Consider the following 21398-nt stretch of genomic DNA (forward strand, 5'->3'; position numbering starts at 1 on the left):
TGTCCGGAATGATTGGTATGCTTCAGTGAATATTTTAATATTCCATTCATTAAAAATACTTACAATCAAACCCTGGAACCTGTGCATTTTTTAAATGACAGTTTGGAGACATACGAACAAGCTTGATATCATTTATCCTGGTTTCTGGAATTTCTATGACCAGGGGAGGACTTTAAATTATCATGAAACAAAAATTGCTTCCCCTTCAATATATGTCTACTGCTTTTCTGACCATTTCTGGGATTCCAACATTTATCACAGTAGGAAGTGTTTAGCTTCGCATAAGACTAGATTCTTTGATGGACTCAGGAGATTATTCTGGCTTCCCTGGTGGCTCAGATGGTAAAGAATCTGCCTGCAATGCAGGAGACCCAGGTTCAATCCCTGGGTCGGGAATATCCCCTGGGGAATGGAATGGCAACACACTTCAGTATTCTTGCCTGGAGAATCCCCATGGACAAAGGAGCCTGGACTGCTACTTTCTCTGATAAACTCATGGGATTATTAGCAGAAACTACTACCTAAAAATCATCTTTGTTCAGAGCTATCAACCCCACAAAAGAAAATTAAAGATCTGATTGGAAAGATGCAATTTATATTGCATGTTAAAAGCTTACTGCCATCTGAACACTGCAATTTAGGGGCTTCTTGGATAGAATGTCACAGGAATATCTCCTTTGGTCTGAAGCAAAATGCACCCACTAATTGAATGGGATTTTATATTTGTAATGGTCTCACAAAAAACAGTGAGACTATATGGTTACATGTATTAGACATTAAAGGGTCTGCTTCTAACAGAAATGCTCTCTATCACATGCAGTAGAGCATCTGCTAATTCTAAGGGCAAGAAATGAAAACTCTATAATATCTGCAGATCGTCCAGGCACACCACTCCTACTCAGGTGGCAGAGGATTATTCTACAGTCTGCTCACAGATCAAGGATGCAAAGTGTAAATGCTTTCAGCAGATGCTTGGGATCTTTAAGGCATATGTTGTTCATGCTTCTTTAAAAGAAATTGCCAAAACTGCTGTACTAGTTCAAATTGTCTGGCATTTGGGAACCTCAGTTACTTTTTTCATGTGAAAGTAAAACCAAGAGTTCAGTCATAAAAAGACAGTCCAGGGCAGTGTGGTTGGCAGTTTATGCAATAGAACTTTAATTTCCTTAACATGAATGCAAGGTGAGGATAATGATTTGTGGGTGACACAGAGGAACAAAACCTCCACGGCAAAGTAACACATCATAGTGTTTTTCAATGAAGAATTTAGCCTTCAGAGTGCAGCACCCTCATAGCAGCAATGCTGCTGCAAAGATAAAGTGAATGCGCTCTTTGACTTTATGCCTAGAATGTGCTAGGCACTGTGATTGGCACTGGAGATACATAAAACCTCACAGAGCCAGAACCCCCTGCCCCAGACCCCACCAAATTATTCCCATTATTATAGCCTGGGTGTAGTAAATTGCAATATATACCCCTAATGTAATCCCCAAAGAATTTGAGTTTCGTAAGAGGAAACCATGGTCATTTCATCTAGATTTTGTTATTATATTCGTTCAACTGAAATCTAGAGATAGACCTTTTGCTCTAACTAGGGAAACAGAAAGATTCGAATATCTGATTTAATGAGACGTATCAGTTCAAGTTTTTTGGTTGTAATGAACAGAACGAGATTCTGAGTAGAGAAGTGAATTTAATGGAAAGGTTTGGGGATGTTCAGTGGACTAAAGAAACTTGTAAACCAGGACTCAAAAAGGACATGAACCAGGGCAGTTTCAGCAGGAAGAAATAGAGCACCTGGGCAGGATACTTTCCTGGATGGATTTTTTTTGTCCAACACTTCTAATACTTACTGATAAAGCTGAGTATGGAGCACATTTTTAACATTGAAATATTTAATGACTCATCACTACCATTTTTTTTCTTTTATAGGTTATGTATGTGATGTTCAGTTCAGTTCAGTTCAGTCGCTCAGTCGTGTCCGACTCTTTGCGACCTCATGAATCGCAGCACGCCAGGCCTCCCTGTCCATGTTGCATCTACCTAAATATCTTTGCCTATGCTTTATACTTTTATAGTTTTAGGCTTACATTTAAATCTATGATCTATAAGTTAATTAATTTGAGAATCATGTTTTCATATAATTCTAGGTATGAATCCAAGTTTTTATTTCTAGCATCATTTGCTGAAAAGACAAGTTTTCCTCCACTGAATTGCCTTCACGCCTATATTGGATATTACTTGTCCACATGTGTTTTGTCCATCAGTTGGTATATATTTGGATCTATTTCTGCATTCTCTGATCTGTTTCATTGACCTATTTGTCTATATGTACAAAAATGTCACAATGTCATCATTACTTTACATAAGTCTATATAAAGTCTTTACAGTAAGTCTTTATAATAAGGTAGTATAAACCCTCCAACATTCTTTTTCAAAGATGTTTTGAGCTTTTGATGTTTTTTGCAATCCTGTATGAATTTTAGCATTAGTTTTCTAGTTTGTATCAATAGAAGAAAAGCTTGCTAAGATTTTTATTGGTATTGCATTGAATCTGCAGATAAATTTAGAGAATCATCATATTGAACCTTTAAGGCCTATGAATAAGTTATATCTCTCCAATTATTTAGGTCAAAGTTCATTTCCCTCAGAAATATTTTGTAGGTTTTAGTGTACAAGCCTTGCCAATTTTTTGTCAGATTTATCCCTAAGAATTTTACATATTTAGTGCTATTCCACATAGTGTTTTTAAATTTCTATTTCTGGTTGTTAATAGAGAAATATAGAAATACAACTGATTTTGATACCAATCTTTTATCCTTCAAACTTACTAAATTTGAAGTTCTGAGTGCTTTTGCATATTTTATCAGATTTTCTACATAGATGATCATGCATTCTGAAATAGAAATAATTTTACTTTTTTCCTTTCCAAAATAGATGCTTTTTTTTGTTACCTTAATGCTCTGTCTAAACCTCTAGTACAGTTTTGAATATGAGTATGAGAAGGCACATCTTTTTATTCTTCTGAACTTACAGAGAAAACATTTAGTCTTTCATCATTCAGTATTATATACTGGCTGTAGGTTTTTCTTAGATGTCATTTATCAGAGTGAGCAGAAGTTCTCTCTATTCCTAGTTTGCTGAAAGTTTTCATCGGGAATGGAGGCTGGATTTTGTCAAATGTTATCTCTGCATATATTCAGATGATATGGGTTTTCTTTTTCAGTGTGTTAATTTGATGAGTTATACCAGTTGATTTTTAATAGTAAGCCAGACTTGCATTCTTGGAATGAACCTCACTTGATCATAATGTACCATGCCATTCATGTATGCTTGGATTTGATTTTCTAAAATTTGATTTCAAATTTTTGTATGTATGTTCATATGGAATCCTGACCTATAGTTTTCTTATTTCATTAATGTCTTTGTTTGGTTTTGGTATTAAGGTAATAGTGGGCTCACAGAATAAGATGGGAAGTTATTTCCATCTCTTCAATTTTCAGGAAGAGTTTGTGTAGAATTAGTATCATTTATTGATGTGATCACTGACCTAGAGCCAGACATCCTGGAATGTGAGGTCAAGTGGGCCTTAGAAAGCATCACTATGAACAAAGCTAGTGGAGGTGATGGAATTACAGTTGAGCTATTTCAAATCCTGAAAGATGATGCTGTAAAAGTGCTGCACTCAATATGCCAACAAATTTGGAAAACTCAGCAGTGGCCACAGGACTGGAAAAGGTCAGTTTTCATTCCAATCCCAAAGAAAGGCAATGCCAAAGAATGGTCAAACTACTGCAAATTGCACTCATCTCACATGCTAGTAAAGTAATGCTCAAAATTCTCCAAGCCAGGCTTCAGCAATACGTGAACCATGAACTTCCTGATGTTCAAGCTGGTTTTAGAAAAGGCAGAGGAACCAGAGATCAAACTGCCAACATCCACTGGATCATGGAAAAAGCAAGAGAGTTCCAGAAAAACATCTATTTCTGCTTTATTGACTATGCCAAAACTTTGACTGTGTGGATCACAATAAACTGTGGAAAATTCTGAAAGAGATGGGCATACCAGACCACCTGACCTGGCTCTTGAGAAATCTATATGCAGGTCAGGAAGCAACAGTTAGAACTGGACATGGAACTACAGACTGGTTCCAAATAGGAAAAGGAGTACGTCAAGGCTGTATATTGCCACCCTGCTTATTTAACTTATATGCATCATGTACATCATGATGTATATGCATGAGTACATCATGAGAAACGCTGGACTGGAAGAAACACAAGCTGGAATCAAGATTGCCGGGAGAAATATCAATAACCTCAGATATGCAGATGACACCACCCTATGGCAGAAAGTGAAGAAGAACTAAAAAGCCTCTTGATGAAAGTGAAAGTGGAGAGTGAAAAAGTTGGCTTAAAGCTCAACATTCAGAAAACTAAGATCATGGCATCCGGTCCCATCACTTCATGGGAAATAGATGGGGAAAGAGTGGAAACAGTGTCAGACTTTATTTTTGTGGGCTCCAAAATCACTGCAGATGGAGACTGCAGCCATGAAATTAAAAGACACTTACTCCTTGGAAGGAAAGTTATGACCAACCTAGATAGCATATTCAAAAACAGAGACATTACTTTGCCAACAAAGGTCCATCTAGTCAAGGCTATGGTTTTTCCTGTGGTCATGTATGGATGTGAGAGTTGGACTGTGAAGAAAGCCGAGCGCCGAAGAATTGATGCTTTTGAACTGTGGTGTTGGAGAAGACTCCTGAGAGTCCCTTGGACTGCAAGGAGATCCAACCAGTCCATTCTGAAGGAGATCAGCCCTGGGATTTCTTTGGAAGGAATGATGCTAAAGCTGAAACTCCAGTACTTTGGCCACCTCATGCGAAGCGTTGACTCATTGGAAAAGACTCTGATGCTGGGAGGGATTGGGGGCAGGAGGAAAAGGGGACAACAGCGGATGAGATGGCTGGATGGCATCACTGACTTGATGGACGTGAGTCTGAGTCAACTCCGGGAGTTGGTGATGACAGGGAGGCCTGGTGTGCTGCGATTCATGGGGTCGCAAAGAGTCAGACATGACTGAACTGGACTGAACTGATTCCCTAAATATTTGATGGAGTTAATTAGTGATGCCATTTAAATCTGGAATATTCTTTACAAGAAGGTTTTTAACTACAAATTCAACTTTTTAAATATATATAATGCTAAGCAAGCTGTATATTTCTTCCTTTGTGAACTTTGATAATTTGTATCATTCAAGGAATTTATCCATTTCATCTATGGTGTTGATGTTATTGACATAGAGGTGTTGGAAAAATTCCCATATCATCCATATTCATGCTATGCTTCCATTTCTCCTTTATGATATTGTCTTTATCCATTTTACTTATACATATGCCATAAACCCCATAGCACATTACTGTAATTTTTGTTTAAATCATAAAATATTTTTAAGGAATTTAATAATAAAAAATAAGTCATATATTTTCTCATAATTTCCATGTATGGTTCTCTTCATTCTTTTTCAGTTCAGTTCAGTTGCTCTGACGTGTCCGACTCTTTGCGACCCCATGAATTGCAGCACGCCAGGCCTCCCTGTCCAACACCATCTCCCAGAGTTCACTCAAACTCAGGTCCATCAAGTCAGTGATGCCATCCAGCCATCTTATATTCTGTCGTCCCCTTCTCCTCCTGCCCCCAATCCCTCCCAGCATCAGAGTCTTTTCCAGTGAGTCAACTCTTCTCATGAGGTGGCCAAAGTACTGGAGTTTCAGCTTTAGCATCATTCCTTCCAAAGAACACCCAGGACTGATCTCCTTTAGAATGGACTAGTTGGATCTCCTTGCAGTCCAAGGGACTCTCAAGAGTCTTCTCCAACACCACGGTTCAAAAGCATCAATTCTTTGGCACTCAGCTTTCTTTATACTCCAACTCTCACATCCATACATGACCACAGGAAAAACCATAGCCTTGACTAGATGGACCTCTGTTGGCAAAGTAATGTCTCTGCTATCTAGGTCGGTCATAACTTTCCTTCCAAGGAGTAAGCGTCTTTTAATTTCATGGCTGCAATCACCATCCACAGTGATTTTGAAGCCCCCCAAAATAAATTTCTTTTTAGTAAATCCAAATTTTCATCTGGTAACATTTTCCTTCTGCTTGAAGACTGTCCTTTAACATTTCTTATACTGAGGAGCTGCTGGTGATAAATGCCTTCAGCTTTTGTGTGATTGAAACAGTTTTTTTCTCCCCTCCCCCACAATCCTTCCATCTTGGCAGTCACAAATCTGTTCTCTGTGTTTGTGAGTGTTTTTGTTTCATAGATATGTTCATTTGTGTCATATTTTAGACTCCACATGTAAGTGATATCATATGGTATTTGTCTTTCTCTTTCTGACTTACTTTGCTTAGTACGATAATCTCTAGTTGTATCCATGTTGCAGCAAATGGCATTATTTTGTTCTTTTTTATGGCTGAGTAGTATTCCACTATATATAAGTACTGCATCGTCTTTATCCATTCATCTGTTGATGGACATTTAGGTTGCTTCCATGTCTTGGCCATTGTAAGTAGTGCTGCTGTGAACATAGAGGTGCATGTATCTTTTCAAATTATATTTTTTATCTGGATATATGCCAAGGAGTGGGATTCCTAGGTCATATGGCAACTTGCTCTTTTGTTTTTTGAGGAACCTCCATACTGTTTTCCATAGTGGTTGCACCAATATACATTCTCACCAATAGTGTAAGAGGGTTTAGTTATTTCTCCTTCAGTATTTTGAAGATGTTTCTCTATTGTCATCTTGCTTCTACTGTGCCAGATAATTTGCTATCTTTCTTATTTTTGTTCTTCTGTATATAATGTGTAGTTTTTCTGGAGCTGTTTTTAAGATTTTTCTACTTATCATTGCTTTTGAGAAATTTGATTACCATATGTCTTGGTATAGTTTTCTTTTTTAATTTATTTTTAATTGGAGGATAACTGCTTTATAATATTTTTACCAATACAATTGGTAACAAATTACAATACAGTGGTACAGTACAATACAACAAATTACAATACAAACCAATTACAACATTGGTTTCTACCATACATCAACATGAATCAGCCATAGGGATACATATGTCCCCTCCCTCTTGAACCTCCCTCCCGCCTCCCACCCCATCCCACCCCTCTACATTGTCACAGAGCACCAGATTTGAGCTCCCTGCATCAATACAGCAAATTCCCACTGGCTGTCTATTTTACGTATGGTAATGTATATGTTTCAATGCTACACTCTCGATTCATCTCACCCTTTCCTTTCCCCAGGAAATGGTGAAGGACAGGGAAGCCTGGCAGGCTGCAGTACACGGGGTCGCAAAGAGTCAGACACCACTGAGTGACTGAACAACAACAACGCCTTCCCCCATTGTGTGTTTTCTTTATGTTTCTTGTGCTTGAAGTTCATTGGGATTTTCAGACAGGTAGTTTTCAGATGTCATCAAATTTGGAATTTTCCAGTCATTTCCTCAACTATATTTTTTCTCTCACCAACCTCTCATTTGGGGACTCAGGTTACAGTATATTAGGATGTTAAAAGTTGTCTCAAAGCTACTGAAGCTCATCATTTTCATTTTGCATTTCATCTCATATTGCTTCTATTGCTATGTTTACAAATTCACTAATTTTTTCATCTGTAATATCTAATCTACTATTAATTCTATCCAGTGAATTTTTTTATCTCAGACATTGTAGCTTTTAGCTTGAGTTATTCGATTTTTTGCATTGTTTTTCATATGTTCTATATCTCTATTTGGGGGCTTTCAGAATATAGCTAAAATAATTCTTTTCATGTCTGTTTCTGCTGATTCTAATATCTGTTTCAGTTCTATGTAGGTTTTCATTGATTGATTATTCTCCTTATTATAGGTTACATTTTTCTGCTTCTTAGGATAGTCTATTATTCTTTTATTGGATGCCAGACATTGTGAATTTTACCTTGCTGGCTCCTGCATATTTCTGTATACCTATAAATATTCTTCAGCTTTGTTCTCATATGCAGCTGAGTTTCTTGGAAAAATTTTGATCCTATTGGGCCTTGCTTTTTAAGACTTGTTAGCCTAGACTAGCGCTGCATTTAATCTTGGTCATGTGTCCCTTAGTACTGAGGCAAGACTCTTCTAAACACTCTATACCCAATATCTCATGAATTTTGACATTTTACAGTCGGCCTGGTGGGAACGGACACTACTGCTGGTCCTTTGTGAGTGCTGAATGCTGTGCTTAGTTGCTCAATCATGTCAGACTCTTTGTGACCCCATGAACTGTAGCCCGCCAGGCTCTATCCATGGGATTCTCCTGGCAGCAATACTGGAGTGGGTTGCCAGGCCCTCCTCCAGGGGATCTTCCCAACCCAAGAATCGAACCTGTCTGCCACATTGTAGGCAGATTCTTTACTGTCTGAGCCACCAGGGAAGCCCAAGAATACTGGAATGGGTAGCCTATCCCTTCTTCAGGGGATCTTCCTGACCCAGGAATCAAACTAGAGTCTCCTGCATTGCAGGCAGATCCTTTATTGGCTAAGCTACCAGGGTAGCCCAAGTGTTGAATACTTTTTTGTTAATGTTTTCTCCAACCTTGGACAGTTTTCTCATATACGTAAGCCGATCAGTCTCTGCTAAATGGTCAAAAGGAACCCTCTGCACATCTTCAGAGTTCGTCTGTATGCAGCTTTCTCCTCTGAACCAGGTACTTTGTCCTCCAAATTCAAGCTGCCTTGGCAGTTGTTTAAGGTAAGAAGGTAAATTTGATCCGTGTTATTCCATCTTGGTCACAAATAGAAGTCAACGGTTTATTTTTAAATTACTTCAAACATACAGAAACATTTCAAGACATGTATAGAGAACTCCCACATTCTCTTTACTCAGAGTTCCAAATTATTAATATTTTATCACCTTTATTCCACCTCTCTCTTTACACACACATACATATCTAATTTTGTCATTATTCTTTTTTAAACCATTTAAGCAGTAACTGCAGAGCTGATGATTCATCACTCTCACTTCCCCCAGTTTCTATCTTTCCAAAACAAACAGTCTTCTACACAACCAAAGTACAGCCAAGCTCAGAAAGCAATATCAGTACAATACAATTCTATCAATACAAAACAATCAATACTATCATCCAGTTCATAGAACACTCTTAAGTTTTTCCAACTGTGCCAGTAACATCTGTTTTTTTATGGTCCAGTAGCCAAACCAAGATCATTTAATTGTCATAGATTTCCAATATCACTCAATCTGGAGTAGTGGTTTTTTTTTTTTTTTTTTTAGTCTTTCCATCTTTTCAGTCTGTATGTATTTCTCTACCTAAGTTTGTCTCACGTCCAGAATCAGGTCATGTTTTCTTTGCAGGAAAATGATATGATATTATGTTTTCTTGAGACTTCTCAGTTCAGTTCAGTCACTCAGTCATGTCCCACTCTTTGCCACCTCATGGACTACAACACGCCAGGCTTCCCTGTCCATCACCAACTCCCAGAGCTTGCTCAAACTCATGTCCGCTGAGTAGGTAATGCCACCCAACCATTTCATCCTCTGTCATCCCCTTCTCCTCCTGCCTTCAATCTTTCCCAGCATCTTCTCAGGAAACATAAAATTCACCATTTTCCCACTTGTAAGTGATCAGCATATTGTGGGGAAATATTTTGAGACTGCACCAATATAATTCTTAATCAAAATTTCACCCACCAGCCTTGCCCCCTATGGGTGACTCATGCTGAATCCATAGAACCTGGTCTTAACATGTAATTCATTTGGTTTTCCAAAGGCGTCAGCTATCCCGACAGAAGTTCAGATATTCCCGCAGTAACAGTTCTAATCTCTGTTGAAAACCGATATCAAAAGGGAAACCATACCTACCTTAGAGAAGTAGTTCTCTTCATTGAACAATCTATCCATCCAAGTACCAATCAATACATCACCCATTCATTGTATTGAGTGGGTATCGATGGTACTTTTACATGGTGCCAGGTTGTGGACATACACAACAACAAAAGCCCCAAACCATAAAACACAGTGCTTATATCTAATAAGTTCCTGGTTTTCATAGCAAAATAATGTCAACAAATAGTTACAACTCAGTGTGATTATAATACAAAAAAATACTTAGTATTATTCCCTTGTGGCTCAGTGATAAGGAATCTGCCTGCCAATGCAGGAGACATTGATTCAATCTCTGGGTTGGGAAGATTCCCTGGAAGAGGAAATGACAATCCACTCCAGTATTGTTGCCCGAAAAATCCCATGGACAGAGGATCCTGGTGGGTTACAGTCCATGAGGTCGCAAAAGAGTCAGAGATGACTGAGCAACTGAGTATGCAGGCAGGTATAAAATATGGTTTCCTAGAGAGGTAATATTGGTCCTTTAAGGTGAGTAGGCAATGGCACCCCACTCCAGTACTCCTGCCTGAAAAATCCCACGGACGGAGAAGCCTGGTGGGCCGCACTCCATGGGGTCGCTAAGAGTCGGACACGACTGAGAGACTTCACTTTCACTTTTCACTTTCATGCATTGGAGAAGGAAATGGCAACCTACTCCAGTGTTCTTGCCTGGAGAATCCCAGGGGTGGTGGAGCCTGGTGGGCTGCTCTCTATGAGGTCGCACAGAGTTGGACATGACTGAATCGACTTAGCAGCAGCAGCAAGGAGTCTAGATTTTATTCACTAGGGGTTCCCACTATGAGTGCAGATTCCTGGAACCCATCCTCAAGTTATTTAAATTAGAATCTCTAAGGAAAATCTGGGAATCTGTATTTTAACAAGCACCTTAAGTTTGTAGGTCACTGCTATAAGTCAGAGGAAGCTACTGAATGCTTTAAAATAGAGTGAAATAATCAGATTTGTGTTCAGAAAGATCATTCTGGGACTCATGGATGATGTCTTGAAAAGGGGTGCAGGCTGAAAGGGTAATCCAGACACTAAGATGCTCCAAAGTGAGTTGTTAGATTATAGTAGCCAACAAGACTTGTCAAAGTGTCCCATTCTTGTACACATTTATCACTCCATGTTAGGTTGCAGGAGTTGGGGGCATATGATTGCTTGGCACTTGACATCTATTCCATTCCCCTTTCAGTGTAGTGGCTTTCAAACTTATTTTAAACTCAACCCCCAGTGAGAAAATATTTTACTTTGCAATGCATACATCTGTGTGTATGGCACAAAACAGAAATTACCCTAGGTTGATGCCCTCTGAAAATGTTATTCTGCTCTATTTTATTTTTTTCAGTGCTTTCATGATTCACTAATGATGAGTCCTGATCCCCAAAGTGAAAGCCGTTGCTGTATAACAATGCTGGAAAGCGAAAGACTACATTTTCCCACCCACTTCAGCTGAAGTTCCAGGTATTTCCAGTTCTGCAAACCCAATGTCCTCGTGTTGCTTTTGCTATTCTGCTGCCAAGCATGCCGTGGAAGTGTTTGGTCTTTCTTGGCAATGCCAGCAGAGGTTTAGTCACTAGCACAGGTGCCTTTCATTGGTATTATGAAGGGGAAAAAAAGGGTTATCAATTTTTGCTGGTGAAGTTTGTATCAGGCATAGAATGGTTCTGGGATCCGCAACATTCATGACTTTATAAGCATAAGTAAGTAAGTGTCAGTCATTCAGTCATGTCAAACTCTTTGCTACCCCACAGACTGTAGCCCACAAAGCTGCTCTGTCCATGGGATTCTGCAGGCAAGAATACTGGAGTGGGTAGTCCTTCCCTTCTCCAGGGATCAAACTTGAGTCTCCTACTTGCAGGCATATTCTTTACCATCTGAGCCACGAGGGAACCCCCTTATAAGCATGGGACCTTCTTAATTAGGACAATTTCTGATTACAGTGGCTTCAAGGTCAAGGCGGTGATGACGTAGGGTGGGAGGCTGAGAAGTTTTGAGTGGTAGGAGCTGCTTGGGTGCCCAGTACTGTGGTATGGCTGGGGAGAGGGGAGGGAGGTTTCTAAAAGGTCCCCCTAGAGACTGTTTTGTCTGCCCTTCAAGTGATCTATATGCTGCATAAAATCTGCAGTAAATCTCCACCTAGATAGGATTCTATTCTCTGCAACAGAACTCTGGACACAGTCTCACTGAGGTACTAGTGAAGTCCTAAGTCATGGAGTCTTAGGACTTGCCTAAATCTTCACCTGTCAAACTTAATCTGGGTCCAGCCACAAAAATGAATGAAGGACAATTACATCTAGCAGCATGGGCCAATCAGAAACATAAAGTTGAATAAAAATAGCAAAACACATAAGCCTATAGTTCTGTTTATACAAAATTTAGAAAATAGGCAACTTAAACCACAGTGCTTAGAGATGTGTATTTAAGGAACAGATCTATAGAAAAAGATGTGTTTACCATAAAAATCAGATTGTTAGGTAATCAGTAAAGGTCATGGAGAGACTTCTGAGGTGCTGGCTATGTCCTATTTTTTACCTAAATGGTGATTTTGCATGTATTTGACTTATGTACCTTTTGGTATGCAAATTATATTTGACATTCTCTCACACTTATAAAAATTGCAACAATAGCAAAGATTTTAATTGTAATGCATGCAATTTATGGTCATCCAGTCCATTCATACAATTTATGATCACCCAATCCATCTACTCATCTGATGCTTGAATGTCCCCACAGCCTTTTCTGTCCTCTGATTGACCCCTTCTGAAGAATTGGAGTCACGCAGTTGTCACTCATGAGAGAGGTAACACACTCAGGCAAATAACAGGTGAGCCTCTTAGCTTTATTGTCATGTTCCTGTGACTGTCCGCTATTGTTCCTCAGTTCCCAACTGCCAAGTCATTGAAGACCATATTTAAAGACTGCAAGAGGGTCCTCAAAACTAGCATTGAATCTTAACATTCTCAGGATGTAACTTCCCTCTCTCTGACCCTTGGGTAACGTAGCTTGTTTTATTGTAAGAACCAAGACAGCAATGATCAATACCATAGCAGAAAAAGAGATACATTACATATGGGTTACCTTGAAGTATGAGTTGCTTTCTTTCTCAAATGGGCTGTTAAGTTTTGGGAAGGAGGATTGGGAGAGCAGAAATGACAGGTGAGACTGGAAAGAAAACTCCCCTGTAGCCTTATTTTATATTTTCTGGCTTTACAAGATGAACTGGTGAGTTTAGTAGATACAAGACAACTTGGTATTGGAGTGAAATGACCATCCTGTAAGGGAAAAGTCACAATATGAAGGTTTCCACTTCTCCAGTCTTCAAAGAGAGATATGGTATATCTGGGATGGAGGGTGGGGGACTAATGTTGTCAGGATTAAATGTTAATACCTGAAATCTTCTTCATCAAAAGATGTCATGTTGACTTCAAAGAATACACATGTCTTACAAGTTGAACTTTCTGTTTTTAAAGAAACATGGCCTCTGCAGAAAACTTTTCCAAAAGTTTTTCACCTTTTCCTGGTGCTTCATAACACTTTAAAGATTTTTCAGCTAAATGAGATTTCCAAACAAATGGACATGATACACAAGGATAATATGTCTTTTTGTTTGTCCAGTAAATATTTGTTGAGTTAGTCACAGTGAACAAATGAAAAGAAATTATAAAAGAATAAGTCACTATTACAAATTAGGTAGCTCTTTTTGATACAAAGTTACCCATTTTCAAGAGGATGATTTCTGAGAATTATAGGTAATGATTCTATTATGACAAAAATGTAGAGCTGCCTTTCTACTCTGTGCAGGCAAAGGAAAGTTGAAAAGTAAAGCCATTATCTGGATAATTCAGACAAGAAACTAACTATTGAGGGAAAGGAGGCCCTTTTTTTCCTGGCCCAAATTCATTTGAGCCATCCAATAACATGACCCACTAGAGTGGAATTTGGCATTCGAGAGGCTTGTCTTGGCTCATGTCCAGTGGGGTTGAGTTACTGAATTCTTTAAAGGACATTGTTCAAACATGGTCTCCCGTGTAACTGGGTTCTAAGGCATGAGCTGAAAGAACCTTGACCCTATCACATGACTCCAGAGTATTCATCCATTGGATCAAATTATGCAGAAAATCACTCTCATTCCAGTTCACCTTTCCAGGTTAGACAGAAGCAAAGTGGATTGCCCAAGATTTGCTCCACAATAGTTACACGCGAATACTTGAAAGCTCTGCCTGAAAAGTGTGTTGATAAATATGATCCCTATTCCTAGATGGCATCAATAGAAGCAAATGGGTCAAAGGTGGCGGTTACTTGGCAATTCCCCATTCCCTACCCCTGCCTGCCACATTCTCAGTTCTTCGAAACACACCTTTGATTACTGAAAAAATTGTATCGATTTCATGAATGGTAGAAATCGCAACAGTTGAGCTGCCTGCCCTTCCAACCTCCTTTCATGACTCTAATGTGCTCCCTAAACATTTAGTTAACAACTGGAAAAAAACAAAATATGAGGATGTCTCGCTGAGAGTGACTATGTTGCAGAAACAGCAACTGTGACCTTTTGCTTGCTTTCCTTTGCTGGCCATGTCTGAGCAAGGCTTTTTGTAAGATGACCTGGGGTTGGGCATTCTGCCCATGCGCACACCTGGCAGCTCGAATCCTCCTATCCTTGGGAACTTGGATACATGCTGAGTTCCCATTTTCTTTGACTGCAAAACAGACAAGGACCAGCTGGTTGATGCTGACACGGCTCACATGACTGGCGGGAACACTACTTAAGTGTTCGGTGTTTGCTCTCTATTTATCAATGGGGAGATATTTCTCTGAGAAAAGTGTATCCTTTGTCTTCTGATGGAAAGTTTGTCCTTCCAATGGGGAATGATCTAGAAAGCAAACAAACTGATCATTCATTTCCCATGTATGAGTCCCATGTGTAAGTTTTCATTTTAAAGGTTTGAATCCAAATATAAGAAATGAACTGTGGCTCTAGAAATACCAGATACTTAACTTCTTTCCCATAGCAATATGATTTTTAATAGCTGAATATGCCATCTCTCCTTGAGCAGGTTGCTTTTATCACCAGTTTAAAGTATACGTTATTGTTATAAATACTATTAATTATTTGAAGATAATATCACCCTGGAAATAATTTTTAACGTCCTCAGTCTCAAGGTATAAAATAATGCATTGCTGGGTTTAGTATGTTCTTTTAGGCAAAGTGCTTTCCTATGTGGCTACATGGACCTAGCTTGAGCCTGCAGACTCTGGGAGACAGAAAAGTGGAAAATCAGACACTAATAAAGTATAGAGAAGGGTCTTCTGATTTTCTAACATTATGTTGGATAATATAAAAAATGTAATTTTTTTATACCTCTACCTAAAATTAAAAACTCCCAAGCGCTCCTTATGCTCCTCCTGTTTTTTTCCTTCTTCTTTGCCTCCTTCTCTTCTCTTTTCTTATTCTTTTTGGTTTTGTTAGATCGAATGTCAGGAGCTCTTTGAATTATTCATGTTACTCTGGTTAATGCTGGATTCATATTCATCCAGAGAAGCTTATTTTTGCTTAAGTTTTCCAACCATGAAACTAATAGAGCATAATGGAAATGTAACTGATACTTAGCTATTGTCCTGGAAATAGATCCCATTACAATTATATGTAAGAAATATTTAAAAATAACTGTAAAACAGGAGGAATATTTATGCTCTTCTGAAGATGAATAGACTTATTTATAGGTGGAGAGACATTCCATAAGATAAGCTAAAATTAATCATATTGCTGAAGTTTTCAAAAAGGTCAGAGTCCAAATTAAATATAGAAGGGCAAACCGGTTTCTTCCTCTTGCGTATTTTAATGAAGACTAGAGAGGCTGGAGAAATATTTATATTCTTTTATTCATATTTTCAGGATTGCCTCATGTCTCGATTTTTTTTTTCCAGATCTTTCATTTAAGTGACGGTACTTCAAAGTGAATATGGGTATTCTCAACTCCTCATATCTTAAAAAAGAAAAAAAAAAGGAAGAATTAATGGGACTGGAAATTTTAAAACAACAGATGTACTAAAAGTGTGATTAGTGCCTGAGTTAGACATATGGGGGAGTGCCACCACTTTATGTAGCTTTGGCTGAGTGCTGATTGTATCATAGAGGAACTGGAGCCCCAGAGTCACGCTGAGACCATCTCTAGGAAATGACTGCTGATTTCCCTTGGAGTGCAAGAGATAAGGAGCTGTTTCTCTCTAAACATAGCTCTCTGACTGCTTTGTGGTTAACTAGATGCACTGCTAAGAATTGTGGGTAATTCATTGAAGGATGAATATTGAAACGTGCTGTGTGGCGAGGGAGGAAATCCTGCTCCCAAACCCTGGCTGCATTACTCTGAAGGAGCAGAGAAGTAGAGAGGGACCAGCTCTCTACATTCTCCACTAAGGGGCCGACACACGTAAGCTGAACTCCAGAATGCAAGGTCAGAAAGAGACTCCCAGTAGTACCACTTGGGCTAAAGTGACATTTCTTCCATCTGGCCCCAGTTGTTTTTTTTTTTTTTTTTGTCCTCCACAGAGCTACATACTTCAGTCATGACGCCTTAAGCAAAAAAACAACTTCTTCAGACAGTGGCTGAGATAAGAAAGACAAGGCAAAGCTTAGTCCCGAGTACAATGGTGTGCATGTTGATATCACTGAGTTATGAACTATTTCCTTTTAATCCAGTTTCAAAAGATAACTTCCTCCATATGCAATTAATTCCACATATAACTACAAGGAACTGCATATTTTCGAACAGTTGTGTCATCATTATGAATGTTTAAACAATCTCTGTGGTCTCTTTCCCACAAACTGATTTAACATGTATATAAAGAGGCTTTTGAAATGAGCACTTTACATTTGCTTCTCAAACTTCAGCGTCTGTTTTTAGTAAATATTGAAGATGAAACTTCCCCCATTCATGCCTGGAGCACTGGCCAATTGCAACTCAGGAATGCAGTTCTCGGGCTTTTCATGAATAAAATTCTCTGGTTGTGAACCTAGTCTTTCTCAGGCTGTGTCAACAGGACCAAAACTGAATGGATGTGGAATAAAGCACTCATGGCAGTTGGCTGAGCTGGCCACAGATTATCCTAATTAATATCAAGAGAGTATGAGCTACACAGACCTGTTCAAGTCCTGACTCTGTGCTGTAGATGGGGGACTATGCATCCCAAGGTGTGTCCAAAGCGGTCCCAGTTCACTCTTAGCGCTCCAGTGTAACTATAAATAGTGGCCCTTTCAAAAATGCCCCAGTTCGGGACATTCCTAGTGGTCCAGTGGTTGGGAATCCGCCTGCCGGTGCAGGGAAGATGGGTTTGATCCCTGGTCCGGGAAGATCCCAGATGCCGCAGGGCAACTAAGCCCTGCGTGGGCCACAACTGAAGTCTGAACACCCTAGAGCCTGTGCTCCGAGAGAGAAGCCACCGCAATGAGAAGCCTGCACATCTCAACTAGAGGGTAACCTCTTCTCATCGCAACTAGAGAAAGTCTGCATAGAGCAACAAAGACATAAAAAAATGTCCAAGTTTAAACTAGAATGTACATGATCACCCTACTGTTGGAAACACCCGCTTTAGGTCTCTGTATTCTTGCTTTTCATGAGTGCAGCAATACGTGTTGGGGTTTCCCAAGAGCTGGTGGTAAAGAATCTCCCTGCCAATGAGAAGATACAAGAGACGTGGGCTCTATCCCTGGGTTAGGAAGATCCCCCAGAGTAGGAAATGGCAACCCCCTCCAGTATTCTTGCTTGGGAAATTCCATAAACAGAGGAACCTGGTGGCCTGCAGTCCACGGGGCCACAGGGAGTCGGACATGACTGAATGACTAAGCACAATATGTTTTGGGTCCTAGAGATCCATTTTATTGGCCAAAATCATCAAAACTGATCATGAAACTTACTTAGAGTTAATTAAAACACAACTATACATGTAACAATAATTTATTGGCAGATTAATGTGTCATTTTTCTCCCCACATATTTGTTTTGTCTTTTCTCATTTTAAGTAGGAACCAGTCCCTCGTGTGCTTCCTTGCCTCAGGGATTTTTGCAGGATGGAAGACAGAAGCCCCTGAGGAGTCTGCGGTTCTTCCTATCTTTTTGTAAATGCCTACAGCCGTTGAGAAAATAACACGTCCTCCAGACTCTGAGAAAGAGGACGAAGCACTGGATGACAGAGAGTCAGAGACAGAAGTTCTTCTTAAGGTGGTAGAGGGAAACAGGACCGCAGGCTGTGCTGAGAAGGTGAGCAGAGGAGGTGGTGACTTAAACCCACAGCAGGGTCAGCTATGTAATTTGGGGGATCCAGTGCAAAATGAAACATGGCGGTTCTTGTCCAAATATCGAGATGGCAACCACAGAGCATTAAAACAAATCCAGGGCTCTTCTGAGTTCAGGGCCCTGTGAAATGACACAGTCACATGGCCACCATGCAGCTAGCCCTTCCCAGAGGAGATGACTTCTTGATGTGCCTAGAGGGAGGTACCCGCTACAAAGCCCCCTACTCACAAATGGCACCACCAAAACCCAGGGCCCCAGTGTGAGCATCACAGAGTGATGCCAGTGATACCTTAAAAGACTGGAGATCAGAGGCTCTTCCTCAATTGTCTTCACTGCAAGTAAACCCCGGAGAAGGCAATGGCACCCCACTCCAGTACTCTTGCCTGGAAAATCCCATGGACGGAGGAGCCTGGTGGGCTGTGGTCCATGGGGTCGCTGAGAGTCGGACACGACTGAGCGACTTCACTTTCACTTTTCACTTTCATGCTTTGGAGAAGGAAATGGCAACCCACTCCAGTGTTCTTGCCTGGAGAATCCCAGGGACAGGGGAGCCTGCTGGGCTGCCATCTATGGAGTCACACAGAGTCCGACACGACTGAAGTGACTTAGCAGCAGCAGCAGCAAGTAAACCCTCTGGTTTCTGGTGTGACTCTTGAAAGGAGATGGGGTTCCTGACAAGGATGAGATGGACATTCTTGCCATCTTAGAGAAGCATGGCAGTTGAGAGTCAGAAAACTAACCCAATTTAAAGAAAAAAAGAAATTGATATGTTTTGCACACATCAGTTTGTGTACTAAAATTTATTTTACATATGCTTTTACAAATATTCAAGTTTATAAAACCAAATGTTTAATATAAGATCCACATTGTAAATATTCGTTTGGAAGTTTTTTCTGCATGGACTAGAATGACTGGGCTTCTTAAAATATAAGTCCATAAAGTGGAGGAAGATACCTACTTTCTTGGTGAACCTTCCTGAAATACCCACAGACTTCTTTCACCACAGCAAGGACCTTTGATCTGCATTTAAAATTCAGATTGTTTATCTCAGACATTTTCCTTATCCATTTCGTGTGCAAAAATGCTCTGAGTGTCACTGAAGGGTAGTTTCTATGGAATGAGAAGTTCATAGTTTGGGTTCACTGATAGCATATGTGCACATCTTATTTATGGCAGTAAATTTTTTTTTTCTAAAAAGTTGTGATTCTCTGTAATAGTGTGTGATATTTGAGCAAGTTACTTAATGTGCTGGCCTTATCTGTAAAATGAAAATCATACTCACCTCTTGGGATGCTGTCAGGACTCATGCCAGATGACAGAGCCAGCACCCAGCACAAATGAAATGCTAAACGGTTGCTGAATCTTGGACATGACTCTGCCATGTTAATCACACAATAGTCACCCAGTTTCTAGTTTATGGGTTACACCAGGCTTTTTATTGTCGTTGTTGCTGTTTTTTTCCTGGTTGTAAATGACAGAACTTCTATCCACCATGCTGCTGCTGCTAAGTCACTTCAGTCGTGTCTGACTCTGTGCAACCCCATAGACGGCAGCCCACCAGGCTCCCCCGTCCCTGGGATTCTCCAGGCAAGAACACTGGAGTGGGTTGCCATTTCCTTCTCCAATGCATGAAAGTGAAAAGTCAAAGTGAAGTCGCTCAGTTGTGGCCAACTCTTTGCAACCCCATGAACTGCAGCCTACCAGGCTCCTCCGTCCACGGGATTTTCCAGGGAAGAGTATTGGAGTGGGGTGCCATTGCCTTCTCCACCATGAAGTTCTGGAAATTTTTGTGTTTTAACATTAAGATAGTTGTCTTCTCCCCCAAAATACAAGTTAGCACCCATCTCCTTGGATGCCTGTGGACCACAGAATATTTCATGCCTCTGCCAGCTCCTTTTGGCCTTGGGCAGATATTGAATCATTGAGGATTAGAATCAAAAAGGATGAGAGATCATAGCCTTCAGGAGTGACTTACAAACTCCTGGGGGCGCCCAAGGGGCTCTCAAGTACATGTGGTCCCTGACACCACCTCCCTACTTGCCAGAGGAAACTCCAAATGTATCTGTTTTATATATTGTCCATCTAAGTAAGAGTTTATTTAAAAAAAGGGCACAGCTAAAAAATAAAATAAAAAGACCCTTTGAAAATAGCAGATCTGGTCCAACCCTTGCAGTTTAGAGCTGATGGAATTTAGAACTAGAAGATTGTTTTAACCAATATCACCCAGCCAGTTTGTGGTAGAGCCAGGAGTACACCGAGGTCAGCTCCCAAGCCCATGCAGTTTTCATTCTAGCAGGCTGCCTCTTGAGGAAAGATGGAGCTGACACCACAGATGTTGTAGGGTCAAGATTTACATCTTACAAATCAGATGTACCAAAACAGTAGCTTATTTGTTTTCTATAACTGATTTAATCTTACACTGAAGCTCTCGGTCCTACAGACAGCAGAAATAAACTTGCTGAACAGCCTCTTCCAGGGTGAAAAAAAGAAGCGGTGCTGAATTCACACAGTTCAACCATTGAAATTCCCTATCAGAGCCAATTCTCTGCCTTCTAAGCTTCTCCCTCCTTTGTTCTCAAGATGGCATCTGGATGAAGGAGAAGTTTATGGGCCCTCATGGAGCCGAAGCAGGGATGTGTAACTCACAGGTTGTCTTTCTCTGTAGGCTCCTGATATTCTACAACTGAGGTATGAGTCCTCTCAGTATCTGGGCATCAGCCTCTTTGGGCATGTAACCTTCCTACATGTGCTGTGTAAGTGTTTGCAGCTGGTGTAATTTGCGGTCTGCTCTCTCCGCATGGGCAATCTATGGTGATAGCTCCCAGGGAGCTAGGCCATCCCTCCCTGGGAAAATTCTAACCAGGGTACCAGTGCCATGGGAAGGCCATCATCTGAGAGGAACTGACTGCTGTTCACGGAAGTTCTTCTTTATCAGACACCTAAACAACTGAAAATTAACTAGAGTTTTGAATACCTTCCTTCTCTTAACTTTCTTGTTGAAGTAAAAAAATTTAAAGCAGACACAAAATTACTTTTAAACCTTGGTCTTCTTGTTAAAGACAGCAGGGTAAAAACACATTAGCCATTCCTCTTCCTAAAAAGCCAACGAAAACAATAAATGGAACAAAAATAGAAGGAAAAAAATCTTCCTATCATGAATGAAGCAAGGAAACAGCTACAATCCCA

General features: G+C 40.1%; 1 long non-coding RNA gene across 1 annotated transcript; it reads left to right on the forward strand.

Moving 5' to 3' along the window:
* Positions 1-9292: 9292 nt before the first annotated feature.
* Positions 9293-17873, forward strand: LOC147371902 (uncharacterized). The gene is made up of 3 exons (XR_015163827.1): positions 9293-11383; positions 12656-12746; positions 15848-17873. It is a non-coding gene; the product is annotated as an uncharacterized LOC147371902 (long non-coding RNA).
* The last annotated feature ends 3525 nt before the right edge of the window (positions 17874-21398 follow it).

The sequence above is a fragment of the Bos grunniens genome, chromosome 5 (assembly GCF_055505025.1).
Source record: "Bos grunniens cultivar Pamir isolate PY7600 chromosome 5, Bosgru_T2T1.0, whole genome shotgun sequence".
Lineage (NCBI taxonomy): Eukaryota > Metazoa > Chordata > Mammalia > Artiodactyla > Bovidae > Bos > Bos grunniens.